The sequence below is a fragment of the Phocoena sinus genome, chromosome 7, assembly GCF_008692025.1.
Source record: "Phocoena sinus isolate mPhoSin1 chromosome 7, mPhoSin1.pri, whole genome shotgun sequence".
Lineage (NCBI taxonomy): Eukaryota > Metazoa > Chordata > Mammalia > Artiodactyla > Phocoenidae > Phocoena > Phocoena sinus.
This window is the reverse complement of record NC_045769.1, coordinates 29942441-29962433: the sequence shown is the minus strand read 5'-3', so window position 1 is coordinate 29962433 and position 19993 is coordinate 29942441. Positions and strand designations below refer to the sequence as shown.

Below are 19993 nucleotides of genomic sequence, written 5' to 3'. Positions count from 1 at the left end.
CTTTGTTGCCGTGTGCAGGCTTTCTCTAGTTGCGGTGAGCCAGGGCTACTGTTTTGTTGTGGTGTGCAGGCTTCTTATTGTGGTGGTTTCTCTTGTTGCGGAGCATGGGCTCTAGGAGTGTGGGCTTCAGTAGTTGTAGCACGCGGGCTCAGTAGTTGTGGCTTGAGGGCTCTAGAGCGCAGGCTCAGTAGTTGTGGCGCACGGGCTTAGTTGCTCCGAGGCATGTGGGATCTTCCCGGACCAGGGCTGGAACCCATGGCCCCTGCATTGGCAGGCGGATTCTTAACCACTGTGCCACCAGAGAAGTCCTATTATGGCTTCATGGGTGTTGGCAGAAGACACAAGATTCCTGGGTAAGATACAAAGGACAATATTACTCATAGCCTGGCTAGTAGCGTAAGAATCAATCAGCATATTTGTGTCAGTTTCCTTATTTCTTAAGCCCCACAACGGTGACACAGAGTATCCAGGTGGATGCTTGCACATGTAGTGGGTTGTATTACAAGAGAGAAACACTGAGCTTGGGAACCTGTTGTTTTATAGCAAGCAGTAAGCAAGTCTGCCCTTTGTCCCAGAGGAAGACATTGCCTCATCTACAAAGGTTATATATAATCCTGAAAAATGGTCCTGGTAAAGATCAGTTAGGGCTTTGCATTTCTGGCACAGTCAGTAAGACACGTAGGAACACGAGAGACCCGTGGAGGAGTATCTCCCAGCATACAGAAGTGAGAATCTGTGAGTAAATTGTTTTGCTGGGTCATATGGTGCATCGGACTGGGAAGGAGGAAGATAGGTGGAAAAGGAGTAGGGAGAAGTAATTTAAAACCCCAGAGCTGGGGCTTCCCTGGTGGCGCAGTGGTTGAGAGTCCGCCTGCCGATGCAGGGGACACGGGTTCGTGCTCCAGTCCCGGAGGATCCCACATGCCACGGAGCGGCTGGGCCCGTGAGCCATGGCCGCTGAGCCTGGGCGTCCGGAGCTTGTGCTCCGCAATGGGAGAGGCCGCAGCAGTGAGAGGGCTGTGTACCGCAAAAAAACAAAACAAAACAAAACAACCCCCCCCCCCAGGGGCCTTTTATAGCCGTTTGGGCTGCTATAATAAAAACCATAGACTGGGTGACTGAAGTAACAAACATCTCTCACAGTCCTGGAAGCTGGAAAGTCCAAGACCAAGGTGTCAGCTGGGTTTTTATAGCATCTTAATAAAGAACAATAAACTTTTAGAGTAGTGACAAAACAAAGGAAAAGCACGTTGGGCTTCTAGGAGATGGCAAATTGTGGAAAGGTAAACATATAAAGGGAACTAATGGAAAATAAGGGTTGTTTTTAGCAAGGTTTGTTCTGTAGGTTTCTCTGGCGCCATCTGCGGGCTGATAGGAGTCTAGTTCTCTCTCTGATGACGGAGAATCGATCTGCCCTTCCTGGTACAGAGGGGGAGGCCAGAAAGTTTTTCTTGTGTCTGGTTGTGGTTTCTTCTTTATATCTTTAGTTGTAGAAGATCTCTTCTGGTAGGTTCTGGCCTTTTTCATTGATGGTTGTTCTGTAAATAGTTGTAATTTTGGTGTGCCCATGAAAGGAGGTGAGCTCGGGGTCTTTCTACTCCACTATCTTGGCCCATCTCTTAAGTGCAAATCTTTTAAACTGGACTTAACCTGTTTATATCCCATGTCAATTTTTCCTTTTGTGGAGACATATCTCTAAGAGCTCTTTGTAAATGAAGAAAATTAGCCCTTTGCTACATATGCTATAAGTATTTTCCTGAATTGCCCTCCCCCTTTAATTGAGGTATAGTTTAATTGGGATACAATACTATATAAGTATCAGGTGTACACCATAGTGTTTCACAATTTTTAAAAGTTATATTTCATTTATAGTTACAAAATATTGGCTATATTCCCTGTGTTGTACTATTCCCTGTGTTGTATATATCCTTGCAGCTTTTTTTTTTGTTTTTCCAAATGGGTCAGTTATTTAATTAGGTTCTTTGTAAGAAGTTTAGAACACTACTTTGTGAGGATAAATTCCATTTGTGAGAGCAAATACAGAGCAAAGGTAGCCCCGGAGCTGAGGAACAGCTTTGATTCTTCGCAGAATTTGTGAGTCCGCAGCTTTCTGATCTACCTTGCTCTGCTCTGTAATCTCGTAGTTTTCTCTCTGTGTGTCGAAGATCTCACCTTCCTGGTGCCTGAGCTTACGCAGCTTCTTTTAAAAAACATTTTTTTAAAAAAACATTTTTATTGGAGTATAATTGCTTTACAATGGTGTGTTAGTTTCTGCTGTATCAAAAAGTGAATCAGCTATGTGTATACATATATCCCCATATCCCCTCCCTCTTGTGTCTCCCTCCCACCCTCCCTATCCTACCCCTCTAGGTGGTCACAAAGCACGGAGCTGATCTCCCTGTGCTATGTGGCTGCTTTCCATTAGCTACCTATTTTACCTTTGGTAGTGTATATAAGTCCATGCCACTCTCTCACTTCGTCCCAGCTTACCCTTCCCCCCGTGTCCTCAAGTCCATTCTGCATCTTTATTCCTGTCCTGCCTCTAGGTTCTTCAGAACCATTCTTTTTTTTTTTAGATTCCATATATATGTGTTAGCATACAGTATTTGTTTTTCTCTTTCTGACTTACTTCACTCTGTATGACAGACTCTAGATCCATCCACCTCACTACAAATAACTCATTTTCGTTTCTTTTTATGGCTGAGTAATATTCCATTGTATATATGTGCCACATCTTCTTTATCCATTCATCTGTCGGTGGACACTTAGGTTGCTTCCATGTCCTGGCTATTGTAAATAGAGCTACGCAGCTTCTTTTTTGAAGTAAGCATCAGTGAGATGTTCTGGGATTTTCACACCACTGATATCAATTTTGGTGGAGGTAGCAATGACAAATTTCTGGTGTGTTCTACGCCAAGGAACTCAGTTGAGGGACAGAGGCCCAGTCACAGGTAGCAAGCTGCTGCTCAGCTGCTTCAGGAAAATGACCCTCTTGCCTCTGTGGCACCCAGGCAGGATGATCCGAATGGTCCCAGGAGTGATGCCAGCACACAGTTTTCTCACATGCTTACTGAAGGGTTTTTTGCCGACTCAACAATTTTTGAGAGCACATCTTCAGTAGGATAATACCTAGGCATTTTGCAAAATTTAACCACTCGGGTACCACCATTCTTGACACCACCAACTGGTTTTGTGACAGTAGCAAGAACCTCCACCTTCTTTTTCTTTCTCTTTTCAACCTTGGCTTTATCTTCTGAATACTTCCTCTTGTACAAGGCCTTTCTGGAATACACAGCTGATCGGGAATGTCTGCCAATTCCTCTGAGCAGGACAGGGTTTCGGCTTCAGCGGGGCTTCCCCTTCTTAACCTTCTTCACCTTTTTAACCTTGCCACCAGCATCAGCCTTCTTGGCTTCAGGTTTTTTCTCCTTAGTATCTGGCTTCTCAGCTTTTTCACCCGCCATCTTGCAAGATGGGAAAGAGCTCCTTGTAGCTCATTTGTTTTATACATAATAGTTGTACCTCTTAATCCCCTACCTCTTTCTTGCCCCTCCCCCCTTCCCACTCCCCACTGAGTTGCCCTTTGTTTGTTGAATTGTTTGTGGCCTTGGAGAAATGTTTAATTTCTTCTTCTTTTTTAAAATGTAGTCAAATGTGTTAGTAACTATTCAGTAGGTACTTATACCTGGAGAAGTAAGAAGAAGGTGGGAGCCTCAGCCTCCATTTCCTTGAATAACAGATTAGGAGCCAGGAGAGGGGACCTTAGGGTTTGAGATGTGGGAGTTGGGTTGGGGGAAAGACCAGCCAAAGGGAGGTGAGTTAGGAAACTTGTAGGATGACCATGTGGTTGGGTCACACGGGAAATATGACTAAGGGCTCTGGAATCAGCCTTTGTGGGTTCAAATCCCAGGACTAATATTACAGAATGACTTTCGCAGGGGGCAGGTAATGAGCTTCCTATGCCTTAGTTTCTTCATGTAGAAATTATTAATATTTTATCTGAGGCTTAAATGAGATAAGGTCTGGCACAGTGCTTGGCAGACAGTGAGTGCTTCCTAGAAAAGAAATAGAGAACTTGGGTTAGCTTGTAGGAGGAATGGAAATGAATAGACGTATGGAGAAACTCATAGATTGCAGGTGAGTGAGTTTGAGAGGAATGAATGGTCAACCCTCTTTCTGTGGTTAAAATCATGACCATATTACGAAAACAACAATCGAAGGCTGTGGCTTGGAGGTTCAACCTAGAAACTCTAGAACCAGAGAGCTTGTTCCAATTCCAGCCCTACCCCGTACTGGCTTTGTGACATTGGGCAAATCACTAATGTTTCTCTGACTTGGTTTCTTCAACTAAAAGTGTGGAATAATAATTATACCTATCTTAGAGATGAAGAAATGAAAAGTGAGCTAAAATATGTAAAGTACCTAGAAAACTATGACACAGCGTATGTACCTAAAAAAGTTATTATATTACTATTAATCATTTTTCACTGTATCAGGTGCATTTTTACTATCACCTCATTTGAGTTTTCTGAGATAATTTTTCCTTTCAATATGCATCCACCTATTGCCAAGATACTAGTTCCTGATATTACCAGTTCCTAGTTCCTGATATTACTAGGTCCTAAATTTTGGGGTTGACTTAAGTCTGCCCTTCCATCCTCTGGATCTTTCATATTCTCTGCTAAACTAATAATATTCTATGTTATTAATAGGTATTGATAACTTCATGTTATCTCTCTCAAATGACATTTGCATTTTAACAAGAATTTTCAAGGCCTTGACTCAAAGCGGTGAGTAATGTGGTTATTTTAGGGATCCTGGCAGAGAGGAACAGTCCTTGGGCTGGGAGAACTTTCCTAAATTCTAAATTTATATCAAGCCAGCAGCTGCCTACCCTGCTCACTCAGAATATGGAGTGGGGTTGTATTGGTGATCAGGGAGTGATTTGAATCAATTAACCAATACTTTTGTCACTGGTTATATGCCAACAACTGTCTTAGGTAATGTGGGGAAGAATATAAAGATGAATAATCCTTGTTTCAAGGAATTTATAATCTAATTGAAGACATCAAGATGTAGAAAAATAAAAGAGATACTTATTCTCATTGCCAAGGTCAGAACAGACCTGAGAATGTTGCCTACTGATCAATATACTGGTGTGAAGTCTTGAGGGCCGGGTCAAACCAGGAAGAAGCTTATCTAGATAGGAGCTACTCATAAGATCGTTTTACTGCAGAGCCATAGCAAGAGTAACTGCTTAGAAATGGAGCCAACTCTGAAGTCAGACCACTAAAGGGGGAGATACAGTATTGAGTTATGCACCAGAGGGAGAGTCTGGATGAAGCATTAACAGAGAGTGAGAGCCTGGAACAGGATGGGAGTGCAGGGCAAGTGAAAGTGGAGGATCCATGTAACTTAGTGGGGACATCTTCCATATGAGTTCTAGCATGACTTGTGAGGTGAGGATGGCATTTTAAAGGAATAAAACTGGGATGAACAAATAATATCTTTCCTCATTTGTCAAATAAGGAAGATTGAAACACGTGAGTACTAAGGAATTGCCCAGCTCTAGTAGTCTATAAGTCAATCATTCTAGGACCAAACAAAAAGCAACAATAGGTAGTATTCAAATCAGCCATACAGACCCATGTTTCCAAATCATAGCTCATCAGAGTTCTTTTGTTCATTTGCCGTGAAATCTTTTAATTTTCTTACATTGTCTCTTGAATGTGTTAAGAAAATGTAGATTCTTAGTTCTCCAAAACTGAAGTGGTCTTCTTTACAAGACAGGAGAAAGAAGAAAAACAAACTTAGCCCAATTCAATGATTTAAACCTAAATTTAAGCAGACTGAGACAAAATGATAGCGTCTGTTCTCCATTTTTTCCATTGAGCACCAGATCAGCTTTGATGTTCAGCATACTTTTCAATTATCCTTCTCTATTTTTAATAGATTAAGAGCAAATCAGATGCTTATTGTACAATTCTCTAACAAGGCCAAAAAAAAGTATTACTGAAATGAAAAGAAAAGAACTAATGAATATTAATAAAAAAAACAATTGTAACTAGTCTTTTTGGTCTTTGGTCTTTTAGTTTTTACCCCTCTTCTTCCCCCTTGCTTCACTCCAAGTTGGTGTCTTGGTGTATTTGCTTATATAACCTTATGGTATTGAGTGGAGGGCATCCTTGTGTTCATAAACCTGTGTCTTCTGGCTCCTTAGTAACATCGGTCGTCAACCTGGTTGGTGCCAGGCCTGAATGCATTCCAGGGCGAAGCTGTTGCTTAGTGTAATTTGTGTTCTGGCCTCTCTGGTTTGATCAGGGCCAGTGGTTTCCCTGGCTGACCGGGTTCACCCCAGTCCTGACTAGTACTAGGGAAACCCCTTGAAGTCTCGTTATAACTCCCATTTGGCCCTGGTGCAACAACACTCTTCCCTCCCACTACACATTCCACTTCTACCCTGACTAGTACTTTTTCTTCCAAACCCCCTTACCAGCTTTCAGTGATAACTGAATCCCATCTAGATTATGCCTCCCAAACCATGCTCACCACCTGATTTACTTTCAGGAGTTTGGGACTCTGGTGGGTGGTAGGGGGAACTGATAAGATGATTGCATTCCAGACGTTCAGCAGGAAGCAGAGCAAAAGTCTTCTGTCTGGGAAGGTCCCCAACTCATCTGGGTGTTTCTAAATCCCCCTTAGCTTCTTCACCCATTCAATCAATACATATTAAGAACCTACTGTATGTTAGGCCCTCTGTTAGGTAATGGTGATATAATGGTGAACAAGATAGGGTCCCTGTCCTCTTGGTGCTTATAGAGTAATGGCAGGGGGGAGTACATATGATAAAGAACTCAGCAAACACGTACATAAATGCAATTTTTAAAGCGCTATGAAAGAAACAAATAGGATTCTGTGTTCCAAATAATAAGGGAGACATTAAAAAACCCATTTCAGAAGGAGTTTGGTGAAGATTTCTCTGATAAGACACTTAATCTGTTAAGGATGAGAGACAGCCAACCATGTGAAGACAGGAAGAGAATGCAGGGCAAGGCATAGCAAATGCAAAAGCCCGAGATGGTAAAGAGCCTCCAGATGGGTTGGGAAGTAATCTGCAGATATAAGATTTTCCTTCCATTCTTACAGAAAAGTGACATAATCTTTGGGGTATGATTAAGACTACAAACTAGAAACTTGCTGAGTTTTAAACAAGGCTCAGACTAAGGTAAACAAGTGAGGCACTCACCTCAGGTACAAAATTTAAGGAAGCACCAAAAAACTAAACGGTCAAGGTAAGCATATTTTAAAACATCAAAATTAATGTAAAAAGTCAATGATGAACAAAATATCAAATTTTAAATAAAATACAGAATCAGTATTACCAAATTCTCCTTTTGTCATAGGCTCCAATATGGCTTAGCACAGCTCTGGTATTACTATCATCTCCCAACAGAGATCATTTTACTTTTCCCTTTCCAGTTTGGATGCCTTTTATTTATTTTTCTTGCCTAATTGCTCTGGCTAGAACTTCCAGTACTATGCTGAATAGAAGCAGTGAAAGTAGGTATCCTCTAACCTCTTAAAACTTAGAATTCGTAAAAGGAGATGACTGGAATGTCCATAAAGTTTGGAAGGACTGATCTTTATGAGTGTGTCATCAGTTTTGACTTGAATTGATTAATGGTGTTCCATTGTTATACACATATTCATTAACTTAATAAATATTTATTAACATATATGAAAAATTACTGCTAGGCTTTCCCTTTGTTAGATTTTTTTCTTGTATCATCATCTTGATGATTATTCTCAAATTCTTTTTCCACTGGAAATTAGGAATGAATAAGGTAAAGGAGCTGCCATAAAAAATGTTTGAGAAGTGCCAATATAGCCCATAAATCAATGGCTGAATTGTTTTGGAAAGGCTTTATGGTAATTTAGGGTAGAAAGATGGTATCAAGATTTAAGCTGCTATTTGGTTCACTTGCCACTTCGGGGAGGGATGACCTGGTCAGGGCTGTGGCCAGTAGAACTTAGACATGGAGTAGGGACTCCCAACCCAATTCTGTGATGAATCTGAAGTTAGGAATGTAAATAAAGCTGAAAACTGTTGTGCAGGAATTCTGAGATTCAAGGGGTCATAAGGCAAGCTCTGGGGGTAGCCGTGGCTGAAGGGAACTGCAACCAGCTAGGACAGCCATGTTTGAAACAAGAGTCATGACTTCTGTGATCTCACACCCCCTGGGTATCAGTTGGAAGCTTTGACTAGGCAGAGTGCTGTAAGTATATTAAGGGTAGAACCAAACAGTATCACCCACTTAGTTATTCTCCTTCAAATCCATCTCAGCTATCGCCTTCCCTTGCTCCGTCTTCGTGTCTTTACTCAATTGTACTTAGAAAGTCAAGTTATTTCAATCAGGCTACCTGCAGAAAGGGTGGGTAGACCACCTGGTACATTCTTTTTTTTTTGCGGTACGCGAGCCTCACTGTTGTGGCCTCTCCCGTTGAGGAGCACAGGCTCCGGACGTGCAGGCTCAGCGGCCATGGCTCACAGGCCCAGCCGCTCCACGGCATGTGGGATCCTCCCAGACCGGGGCACGAACTCGTGTCCCCTACATCGGCAGGCGGACTCTCAACCACTGTACCACCAGGGCAGCCTCCCTCCTGGTAATTCTTCACCGACTTCACCACCAGAAATCAGTTTGCTGCTAACTCCTCATTTTCTGGATTGTTGAACTACCTCCCCTGGGTAATCAGAAATCCTGAGGTATTCCCACAGAGGAAGACTTTGGATATCGGTTGGTCAACTTCCAGGAGAAGCAAGATTCAAGACACATCACTCTCTTGATGTCGCCTGTCCATATTATAGCTATAATTAGCCTTGAAAGCCAGGGACTTTGCTGTTTTCTCCTGGAAACACAGCTGCAGTTGCTGCACCCTTGATTCTGAATGTTGTGCTGAGACTGAGGCCACCTGTCCCTATGTCTGTATTTTTTTCTCAAAGAGCTGAGTGATTGCCTTGAACAGCTGTGGGTATTTGCGTTTTATTTTTATAAGCCCTAAGCAACTGAGTGAAAAGCAAAGCCAATTATGTCATTGAGTCCTTTAATATGTATGAACAGAATAGCAGAAAACTGAGTTAGCCATGGCATATACAAGGTTTACATAGAAGAAGAAACACTGAATTTTACTGGGAAATCAGTGAACAAAGAGGCAAAATGTTTGCTTTTTTGGGGAAAGACTATTTTTACTTTGTTTACGTTCATTTAGATAAACTATCTTTACACAAAATCTCTTTAAATCCTACAAACACTGAATTTATCAATACAAGATGGCAGAGGAAGCATGGTTGGAGGACATGCTGCACATAAGTCTAGCAAAGAGAATTGGGTTTTCATATGCAGTAACCCCTACAGATTTGTTTGTTCTTGGGATTGTTTAAAATAACAGTCCCTTTTTCTTTGAATTTTATGGAGTTTAAATGTTACTGCAAAGTTCAATATCCCATCTGAAAACCTATTTGTAACATCATAGCAGTAAGTCAAGAATCTGGAGAGCTGGAGCCCGATTTCTGGCATTCACTTCAAATGCCAGCAGGCTTTTGGTCACTGACTATCATTGGAGAGTCTTCAGGTTAGTGTAAGGGAGAAGGCAGTTTTACCTAATATTGTGTAGTGTCTTATTTGGAATTACAAGTCTCTTGGCTCTTTGGTGGCTACATTTTTAGCAGCGGTGATGGTGTGAGTGGTGATGTTCTGGGAAGTTAAATAAGTGGACTTTCCGGGGACTTCCCTCATGGCACAGAGGTTAAGAATCCACCTGCCAATGCAGGGGACACAGGTTCCAGCCCTGGTCCGGGAAGATCCCACATGCCGCAGAGCAACTGAGCCCACGTTCCACAACTACTGAAGCCCGTGCACCTAGAGCCCGTGCTTGGCAACAAGAGAAGCCACCACAATGAGAAGCCCGGGCACTGCAACGAAGAGTAGCCCCTGCTCACCGCAACTAGAGGAAGCCTGCGTGCAGCAACGAAGACCCAATGCAGCCAAAAATAAAAAAAAAAAATAAAATAAAATAAATAAGTGGACTTTCTTATCTTGATATGAAAACTCATAGAAGTCTTTTACCTAAAATAATTGTTACAAAATTTGAGACATTTTGATCTTTTTCTCCTTATTTTCCTTCTTATTTTAAGGTGAATCCAGTTCATCTCATTTATAGTTTTTTGTTCTTTATTATGAAAATTCTAGTTATTGTTGCTAAAATGATAGAAAATACAGAAAAACTAAAAATAAGAAAAATTTTATTCCAAAGGGCAAGTGTTTTAAGCACCTTTCTTAATCCTGGCGCAATTGTGTGTGTGTGTGTGTGTGTGTGTGTGTGTGTGTGTTTTCATAATTGAGACCATATTGTGTATGTACACTTCTGTATTCTTTAAAATATTGTGTCATAAGCGTTCTCCAGTATTATTAAAAATTTTATAAGCAATTTTACCACCTCCTCTTTTGTTTCTCCTTCCCTACCCTTCCATTCTCTTTCTTAAAAAGTATTTGTTTTGTTACTTTTTTTTCTTTCTCCCTTCTTTCTTCATCAAAATGCCATTAAGGAAATGTTTGCTTTTGGACAAGATAGACTAAGGACTGGATTCTCTTTGGAGCCTATGAGGTGTTGGCAGTGTGAGTCCAGGGGGGCCACGGCAGTTGGAACTCATGGGGCAAAGTACCAAAGAGATGACTCTTTAGAGCAATAAAGCTCTAAAGTTCTGAAGAGCATATCCCTTTTGAGTTCTTTTTAAAAAATTTTTAATTAATTAATTAACTTTTGGCTGTGGTGGGTCTTCATTGCTGCACACGGGCTTTCTCTAGTTGCAGTGTGCGGGCTTTTCATTGTGGTGGCTTCTCTTGTTGAGGAGCACGGGGTCTAGGCGTGTGAGCTTCAGTAGTTGTGGCACTCAGGCTCAGTAGTTGTGGCTCACGGGCTCTAGAGCGCAGGCTCAGTAGTTGCGGCACACAGGCTTAATTGCTCCGTGGCATGTGGGATCTTCCCAGACCAGGGCTCGAACCCTTTTCCCCTGCATTGGAAGGCAGATTCCTAACCACTGCACCACCAGAGAAGCGCCCCCGCCCGCCCCTTTGAATTTTCACCTGAGTACTGAGAAGCATAATTGTGTGAGGAAGCTACTCAAGTTTGGGGAAAGAACTGCCTAAAAGGACTAGAAGGAAAAATCACTGGGATTCACATAGGGCTTAGAAGAGTTTGTATTCCCACCAGCCAGGATGGATAGACCTTGTAAGTTATGGAAGTCAGAGAGTACTCAGAAGGATAATGCTGTACAGTGGTGGTACAAAATTAGCCCTAGATTAAAAGCTGTTCTGGTCTCACATAAAGAAGTATAAAAGCAAGCCTTAAAAAAGTAAAACTGTTTCTAAATATCTTTACTCCAGGAACAAAGCCCAAGAATATTTGTACAAATATGGAAAAAAGCATCCAGCACCCAACAGGGTAGAATTAACAGTGCTTGTGATACAATAAAAAAGTTACCAGATATACAAAGAAGTAGGAAAACGTGGACCACAATGGAAAAAATCAATCAATAAAAATAGACTCAGAAACAGCATAGGTTATAGAATTAGTAGACAAGGACATAAAAATGGATATTGTAATTTTATTTCATATATTCAAGAAAGTCGATTAAAATTAAATACATTAAGTAGAGTCACAAAATATTTTTAAAAACTCAAAATAAACTTCCAAAGATTAAAAATATGTCTGAAATAAAAAAATATATTGGATGGAATTAATAGATTAGTTACTGCAGAAGGAAAGATTAGTGAATTCAAAAACATAGCAATAAAAACTATATAAAATGAAATGCAGAAAGAAAAAAGACTGAAGAAAGTGAACCCAGCTTCGGTGAACTTGGGACAAGTTCGAACAGCCTACTACACATATAACGGGAGATCCTAAAGGAGGTAAGTGGGAACAGAAAAAAAATTCAAATTCAAATAATGGCTAAAAGGTTTCCAAATTTGATGAAAACTCTAAATCCACAGATATGAGAAGAACTCCAAGAATAAGATACATGAAGAAAACTATACTAAGTCATATCATAATCAAATTGCTTGATATCAGTGACAAAGAGAAAAATCATAAAAGCAAGCAGAGAAAAAAGACACATGGAAAGAAGAAAGATAAGAATAACCACAGACTTCTCAATGGAAACAATGCAATTAAAAGAAACAACTAAATAAAGAGATATTATGTTCATGAATTAAAATACTAGATATTATTAAGATGCCAATTCTCCCTAAATTACAGTCTAGTATGAGTCCCAAAAGTTTGGTTTTTTTTTTTTTGGTTGCAATTGACAATCTCATTTTCCAATTTATATGGAAATACAAAGGGCCTGGAATAACCAAACAACTTTGAAAAAGAAAAAAGAAAGTTTGGGAGCTTATAATGCTTCATTTCAAAACTTATTATAAAGGTACTATAGTCAAGGCAGTGTGGTATCAGTGGTATCAGCATAGCATTGGAAAAATAGTAAAAATCTACAAACAAAAGTGCCTCCATGGGAGTTTTGGGTACCAGGTAGGAGATTGTGAAACCCTGGTTCAGGTCAAGACCAAGGAGAGCTGTTTTGGCAAGACAAGCTCACAACCACGTGGCTGACTTGTGGTCCCATGTACAGAAACAGAAAGCAATAGTAATTAAAACAGTATGATACTGGCATGAAAATAGACATGTAGAACAATAGAACAGAATAGAGAGCCCAGAAATAAACCCACACATTTACGGTCAACTAATATTTGACAAGGGAGCCAAGAATACTCAATGGGGAAAGGATAAGCTCTTCAATAAACAATGTTGGGAAAACTAGATATTCATATGCAGAAGAATGAAATTTGATTCCTGTCTTACACCACTCACAAAACTTAACTTGAAATTGGTTAAAGACTTAAGTGTAAGGCCGGAAACTGTAAAACTCATGGAAGAAATATAGGGGAAAAGCTCCTTCATATTGGTCTTGGTAAGAACTTTTTGGATATGACACCCAAAACACAAGCAAAAGCAAAAATAAACAGGTAGGTCTACATCAAACTAAAAAACTTCTGCACAGCAAAAGTGTCAACAAAATGAAATTATTACCTACAAGACGGGAGAAAGTATTCGCAAACCATGTATCTGATAAGATGTTCATATCCAAAATATACAAGCAGCTCATACAACTCAATAGGAAAAAACAAATAATCTGATTTAAAAATGGGTAGACATTTTCCCAAAGAAGGTATACAAAAGGCCAACAGGTACATAAAAATATGCTTGACGTCACTAACTTCCAGGGAAATATAAATTAATAACATAATCAGATATCACCTCATACCTGTTAGAATAGCTATTATCCAAAAAATAAAAGATAACAAGTAAGTATTGATGAGGCTGTGGAGAAATTAGAACTCTTGTACATTGCTGGTGAGAACACAAATTAATACAGTATGGAGTTTCCTAAAAAATTAAAATTAGAATTACTATATGATCCAGCAATCTTACTTCATATAGGTATGAAGGAAATGAAATCAGTATCTTGAAGAGATATCTGCACCCCCACGTTCATTGCAGAATTATTCACAATAGCCAGCACATAGAAACAACATTAAGTATTCATCTACATGTGAATGGATAAAGAAAATGTGGAATATATACACACAATGGAATATTATTCAGCCATAAAAAAGGAAATCCTGCCATTCACAAGAATATGGATGGAACTTGAGGACATTATCCTAAGTGAAGCAAGTCAGAGAAAGACAAATACTGTATGATCTCACCTATATGTGGAATCTAAAAAAGCCAAACTCAGAGAAACAGAGAGTAATGTGGTGGTTGCTTGGGGGTAGGGGGTGGAGGAAATGGAGATATTGGTCAAAGGGTAAAACCTTCCAGTTATAAGATAAATAAGTGGGAATCTAATGTACAGCATGGTAGCTATATTTAACAATACTGTGTTATATACTTGAAAGTTGCTAAGTAGACCTTAAACGTTCTCAACACACACACACACACACACACACACACACACACAACTGTAATTATGGGAGGTGTTGGAGGTGTTAACTAACCTTACTGTAGTAATCACTTCACAATATGTACACGTATCAAATCATCACTTTGTACACCCCAAGCTTTTACAATGTTATGTGTCAATTATATGAGATACGTCAATTATATCTCAGTAAAGTTGGATAAATAAATAAATAGGAAGGCTAGAGAAGTCTTCCTTTGAGTAGAAAGCCGATTACTAAATGTAGAATTGACGATATTAGAAAATCTCCATTAGAAAAATTAGAGTAATAATTAACATTAATGGGTGTCAAAACTAGTAAGGGAAAGTGAGGTAAAGAATCAGATTTTACATAGTTATCTCTCCACAAAATATTTGTCTATTGCAAAAGGGGAAAAACACGGCTTTACACTCGTCAGGGTCTGGCAAATACTGTCTTAATCGTGTGACGTTAACGCCTCAACTATTAGCAGGGCTTTTGTAGAGGTGAGATGGACCTCCTACCCGAAGTTGGTTCAGATGTCGAGACTGGCAATCACACACACACACACACACACACACACAAACACGCACACCTCAAGAGGATAGAAAGAGGTTTATTACTCACATTTTGAGCCTTTTTGAAAGGAGTAGGGTAGGCTCCCAAGCATGTCTGAAAATGGTTTGCGAGAGCAAGAAGGGTGACTGGCTTTGGCTTTTATTGGGTTAAGGGGTGGGGCTACCAGTGAGGGTTCCCAGGCACAGGCAAGGGCTTGTATAGTTGGAACTTCTTATCTGAATCGAAGGAGGGAGCATCTACGCTTTCTTACCAGCTTGCCCACGTGGGGCAGCAGAAGGGAGAGGAATAAGACTCAAAAGCTATCAGCTTTTCTTTTTTCTTTTTAATTAATTTTTATTGGAGTGTAACTGATTTACAATGTTGTGTTAGTTTCTGCTGCACCACAAAGTGAATCAGTTATACATATTAATATACCCACCCTTTAAAATATTTATTTATTTATATATTTTTTGTCAAGCCACGTGGCTTGCGGGATTTTAGTTCCCCAGCCAGGATCGAACCCGTGCCCCTTGCAGTGGACATGCAGAGTCCTAACCACTAGACTGCCAGGGAAGTCCCTCCGCTCTTTTTTTAGATTCTTTCCCCATGTAGGCTCTCTTCAGCCACTTGAGGAGAGCTCCCTGTGCTATACATTAGGTCCTTATTAGTTATCTATTTTATATATAGTAGTGTGTATGTGTCAATCCCAATCTCCCAATTTGTCCCCTCCCCCTTGGTAACCATAAGTTTGTTTTCTACATCTGTGACTCTATTTCTGTTTTGTAAATAAGTTCATCTATACCATTTTTTTAGATGCCATATATAAGTGATATTTATTTTTCTCCAGCTGACTTACCTCACTCAGTATGACAATCTCTAGGTCCATCCATGTCGCTGCAAATGGCATTATTTCATTCTTATTTTTTAATTTCATGCGTCACACACATAGTGTATTATTTATTAAGCACCAGACAGAAGTTCATAATTATTTCCCAGATACCTTTTAATAAATGCCCCTCCAGATTCCTCTTCCTACAGGTTGGAAATCCCTAGATTAGAGACTGGGGAAGTGATGAGATCAGGGGAAGACAGAGTTCCAGATTCTGACATAGAAGTAATAGTCGAAGCTGTGAAATAGGGGAGACTCCTGTGGGAGTTCATTCTTTTTTATGACTAATATTCCATTGTATATATGTAACACATCTTCTTTATCCATTCATCCATCGATGGACATTTAGTTTGCTTCCATGTCCTGGCTATTGTAAATAGTGTTGCAATGAACACTGGGGTGCATCTATCTCTTCGAATTATGGTTTTCTCCAAATACGTGCCCAGGAGTGGGATTGCCGGATCATATGGCAACTCTATTTTTAGCTTTTTAAGGAGCCTCCATACTGTTCTCCATAGTGGCTCTATCAATTTACTTTCCCACCAACAGTGTAGGAGGGGTTATCAGCTTGCTTTCAAAAATAAGTTGTCCAATGCCTATTTTACTGTATGTAAATGTATCATTTTAGCATTTTAAACATCTTTGTTAATATGGTAGACAAAAATGTTACCTTGTTTAATTTTTATTTCTTTGATCTCTTTAGAGGGTGAAGTATTTGCAAATTTTGTTGCTCAATAGTGTTTCCTCTTTTGGAAATAATATTTATATCTTTTTATTGATTGAGGTAATAGTCTTTCTCTGAGAGTCTCATATAAGTGCTTTATCATAGTAGTTGCAGTATTTTCCCCGTTTGTGGTTTACCTTTTAATTTTGGTTATCTTACTCTTTAGGAGAAAGAACTTTTTTTTTTTAGATGAGAAAATATGCTGCTGCAGCAAGAAGAACTGTCAAATTCAAGACTTGTTCTATATGTGGAAGGAGTCTGTAAGACAGAGAAGACAGGAAGTACTGCAAGCTTTGGCTAAGGGGCTCTGCGTTTTGTGTTCTTGAGGTATTTGGGCGTGAGGAATGTGTATCAAACTTAATACGTTTTATTTTGTTCTTAATCATAGAACTAGATGCCTTGTTTTGAGGACTGCATTAGAGTAAATCACACACAGGCGTTATTTCTCTCCTTGGTCATAGAATGTTTGGAAAATCTGATACTAAGTTAATTGTAATGCAGCCCTAAAAACAAAAACTGGCTCAAAAAAATGAGTTCACATAAGTAGTGCTGTGTGGGTTGGCAAAAAAGAAAGGAAGGAATAGCAGATTGTACTATCTATTATTGAGAAAAATTCTGGGCTAACCCAAGTCATAAACACTGCAGTATTCAATGTTTCCGGATAAGAACTCGTCACAAAATGATGTTATTTCAGAAAACGCTATAAAAAACACATCAAAAGAAGATAAATGGATTGCACGCAGAGCCGAGAAATCCATGATACCGCAAAAGACTGTTCGCCCGTCCAGGCTAGCAGAAGGCTTCAGCCACTTGGGGGAGCTCAAATCTCACTTCCCTCAGTTATTACTCTGCCCGCAAAGAGGTTGATAGCGGACATTGGATTGGTCAAGTCCAAGAACACAGTTTAGGGCACCGTGCTAGGGCCTGGAACTTTCTCTATGGTGAAGTAGAGGGTAAATGCAGTTCCTGGTGATAAATTTCTTTTTGGGTTCTCATATTGTAGGGTTTTCTTTGGTTGGCTTTTTAGGAAAACTGGTTTCCCCATACAGCTGGGGTGATTGAAGAGGGCTCTTCCTCTTTAATCAGAGACAGATGTGCTCTGTTGCCCCCGGAAGGTCTTGGGGGAACAATGGATGATTTCTAAGACTAAGAAAAACTTTTCTTTCTTTCCTTTCTTTAATTGCAATTTGGCTGGAATTGTCTTTTCTCTCCACCAGAGCCAAACAATGGGGATAACTGCAGGCCAGGTAACATCTCTGGGCAATGAGACAGAACTGATTGTCCTGTGCTGGGAATTAGTTTCAAGGGCAAAGGAGGGCTCATCTCAGAAAAGAAAGAGCTTCTCTGTAGAGAATTTTGGACTGGTAGTGCCAGCATTTGTGGACAGGAGAGTGTATTCACAATCCAAGGGTTTTATTTTCCTTTTTATCTCCTTTTTCTCAGTCTGGACTGAGATAAATCTTAAAAATGGCATGGATTTTGGATCACTAGAAGTGTCTGATAAACCAGAGCTATGAAATTCATCACTAAACAGATAAAGAGGGGTGAAAGTCCTCTCTCCTTCTTGTTACCTCTCTCCCTCCCTTCATACATTCCTTCAAGCTAGAAAGTACGTGGGAGAAGACTTCCTTCCTCCCTCCCTCCCTCCCTTCCTTCTTTCCTTTCTCCCTTCCCTTTGTTCATTCATTCTTCTTTTCCTTTTTGATGTGGTTCCATCTAAGATGTATTAATAATTGCTTTTCCTCTTTAAAATTGAGTTTTAGCTATATAAGTGGTTCCTGAATACATTCTCCTTTCAAAAACCTAGAAAGCTAAAGCTGCTGTGAAGTCCTCTTGGAGCACTACCTCACTACCCCAATGCCATATCCCAAGCATTGTTACTAAAGGAGGCCTATGGCCAGATTGCCTTGGCTTAAGTTTAACTCTACCAGTTAACTGGCTGTGCAACTTTAGGCAAGTTGCTCAACCTGTCTGTGCCTAAGTTTCCTTATCTGGAGAATGGAAATGTTATTAATTTCCATTCTCCAGATAACCTACCTCACAGGAAGGTTTTAAGGATAAAATGTAATAATTTATGTAAAACACTTAAACACCATATCATATTTAATAAGCTCTTAAAAATGTTTGTTATTATTACCCTGCTTTCCACTTGCGATGTGAATTTTTCCCCAGTTCCTGGAGGAAACCACTATTATGAGTTTTCAGAATATTGTTTTAGTATCATGTGTGTGTGTGTTTAACAAATGGTGTCATATTATACATGTTATTCTGTAGTTTACCTTTTTAAATTAGCAATTATGTTTTGTGATTTATCCATGTTGACTCAAATAGATCTAGTATACTCCTTTTAACTGCTATATAATATACTATTGTGAATCTAATTTATTTAGCTATTTCCTGGTTGATGGACAGTTAAAATGTTACTAATTTTTGTCTATTATAGACAGTGCTGCACTGAACCTTCATATAGATGTCTGTGCCATATTGTGATAGAAATCTATGTGTGGAACTTATGAGTTGTAGGGAATGTACAAACTGGTTGAACCAATTTATATTTCCACTAGTAATATCTGAAAGTACTCAATTCCTCAAAACCTTGCAAAAGCTCAATAAGAAAATCAACCATTTTTGGCAATCTAATGGAGAGAAATACTGTCATTATTGTTTTAATTTGTATTTCCATGGTTACTAGTGAGACTGAGCATCCTTTCATATGTTTATTGGCCATTTGTATTCTCTCTTCTGTGAATCGTCTGTTCATAACCTCTGTTTGCATTTCTATTATATCTTTAGTCTTTTTCTTATTAATCTGTAAGATAATCTTTTAAATATGTGGCAAATACTTTCTCCTAATCAGGTTTCCTTATCTTTTAGCTTTGTTCATGGAGTCTTTGACCATATGGGCCTAAATTTGTTTGCAGTAATATGTAATTGCACAATTATTCTTGCGATTGCCATTTTCATGCATTTAGGCTATAGGAGGAAATTGAAGCTCCATAAGAGAAAACAAATTGTGTAGGAAGAACACATAGAGTGAGAAAGGGTGAAAGGTGAGAATCAAGGATTGCTCTAAAGAGCACCTTCATGTACAAGTGGTAAGTCTGGAGCATGGAATGGAACAGGACTAGCTTTAAAAATACATTTTTGGGACTTCCCTGGTGGTGCAGTGGTTGAGAATCCGCCTGCCAATGCAGGGGACACGGGTTCGAGCTCTGGTCTGGGAAGATCCCGCATGCCATGGAGCAACTAAGCCTGTGCGCTACAACTACTGAGCCTACGTTCTAGAGCCTGTGAGCCATAACTACTGAGCCCTCATACCACAACTGCTGAAGTCTGTGCACCTAGAGCCTGTGCTCCGCAACAAGAGAAGCCACTGCAATGAGAAGCCTGCACACCTCAACGAAGAGTAGCCCCCGCTCACCACAACTAGAGAAAGCCCGTGTGCGGCATCAAAGGCCCGATGCTGCCAAAAAAACAAAAAAAACGTTTTTGTCTTGCAGTCCAATGGAAAGAGACATAATGAAAATGATGTCATCAGACAAACAGTGTAATCCTACATGTTGTAGAGGAAGAATGAGACCAACTTTGGCACAGGCAGAAGTTTGGGGGAAAAACCCCCCCAAAAATCTGACTCTAACTGAAAGAAATAGGGATTCCTTAGGAGGAAATGGAAATGGAGCACAAGAGTAAGGAATTAGGTTGTGCTGCTGCAGAAAAAGAGGTAGAGAAAGCAGTATTTTTGTTGGCCTGAAAGAAAGCTAGAAAACCCATGGGACAAGACAT

General features: G+C 39.8%; 1 pseudogene; it reads right to left on the bottom strand.

Annotated features, from left to right (window-relative positions):
* Window positions 1-1993: 1993 nt before the first annotated feature.
* LOC116756884 lies at window positions 1994-3480 on the bottom strand (annotated as a pseudogene).
* Between the last annotated feature and the right edge of the window lie 16513 nt (window positions 3481-19993).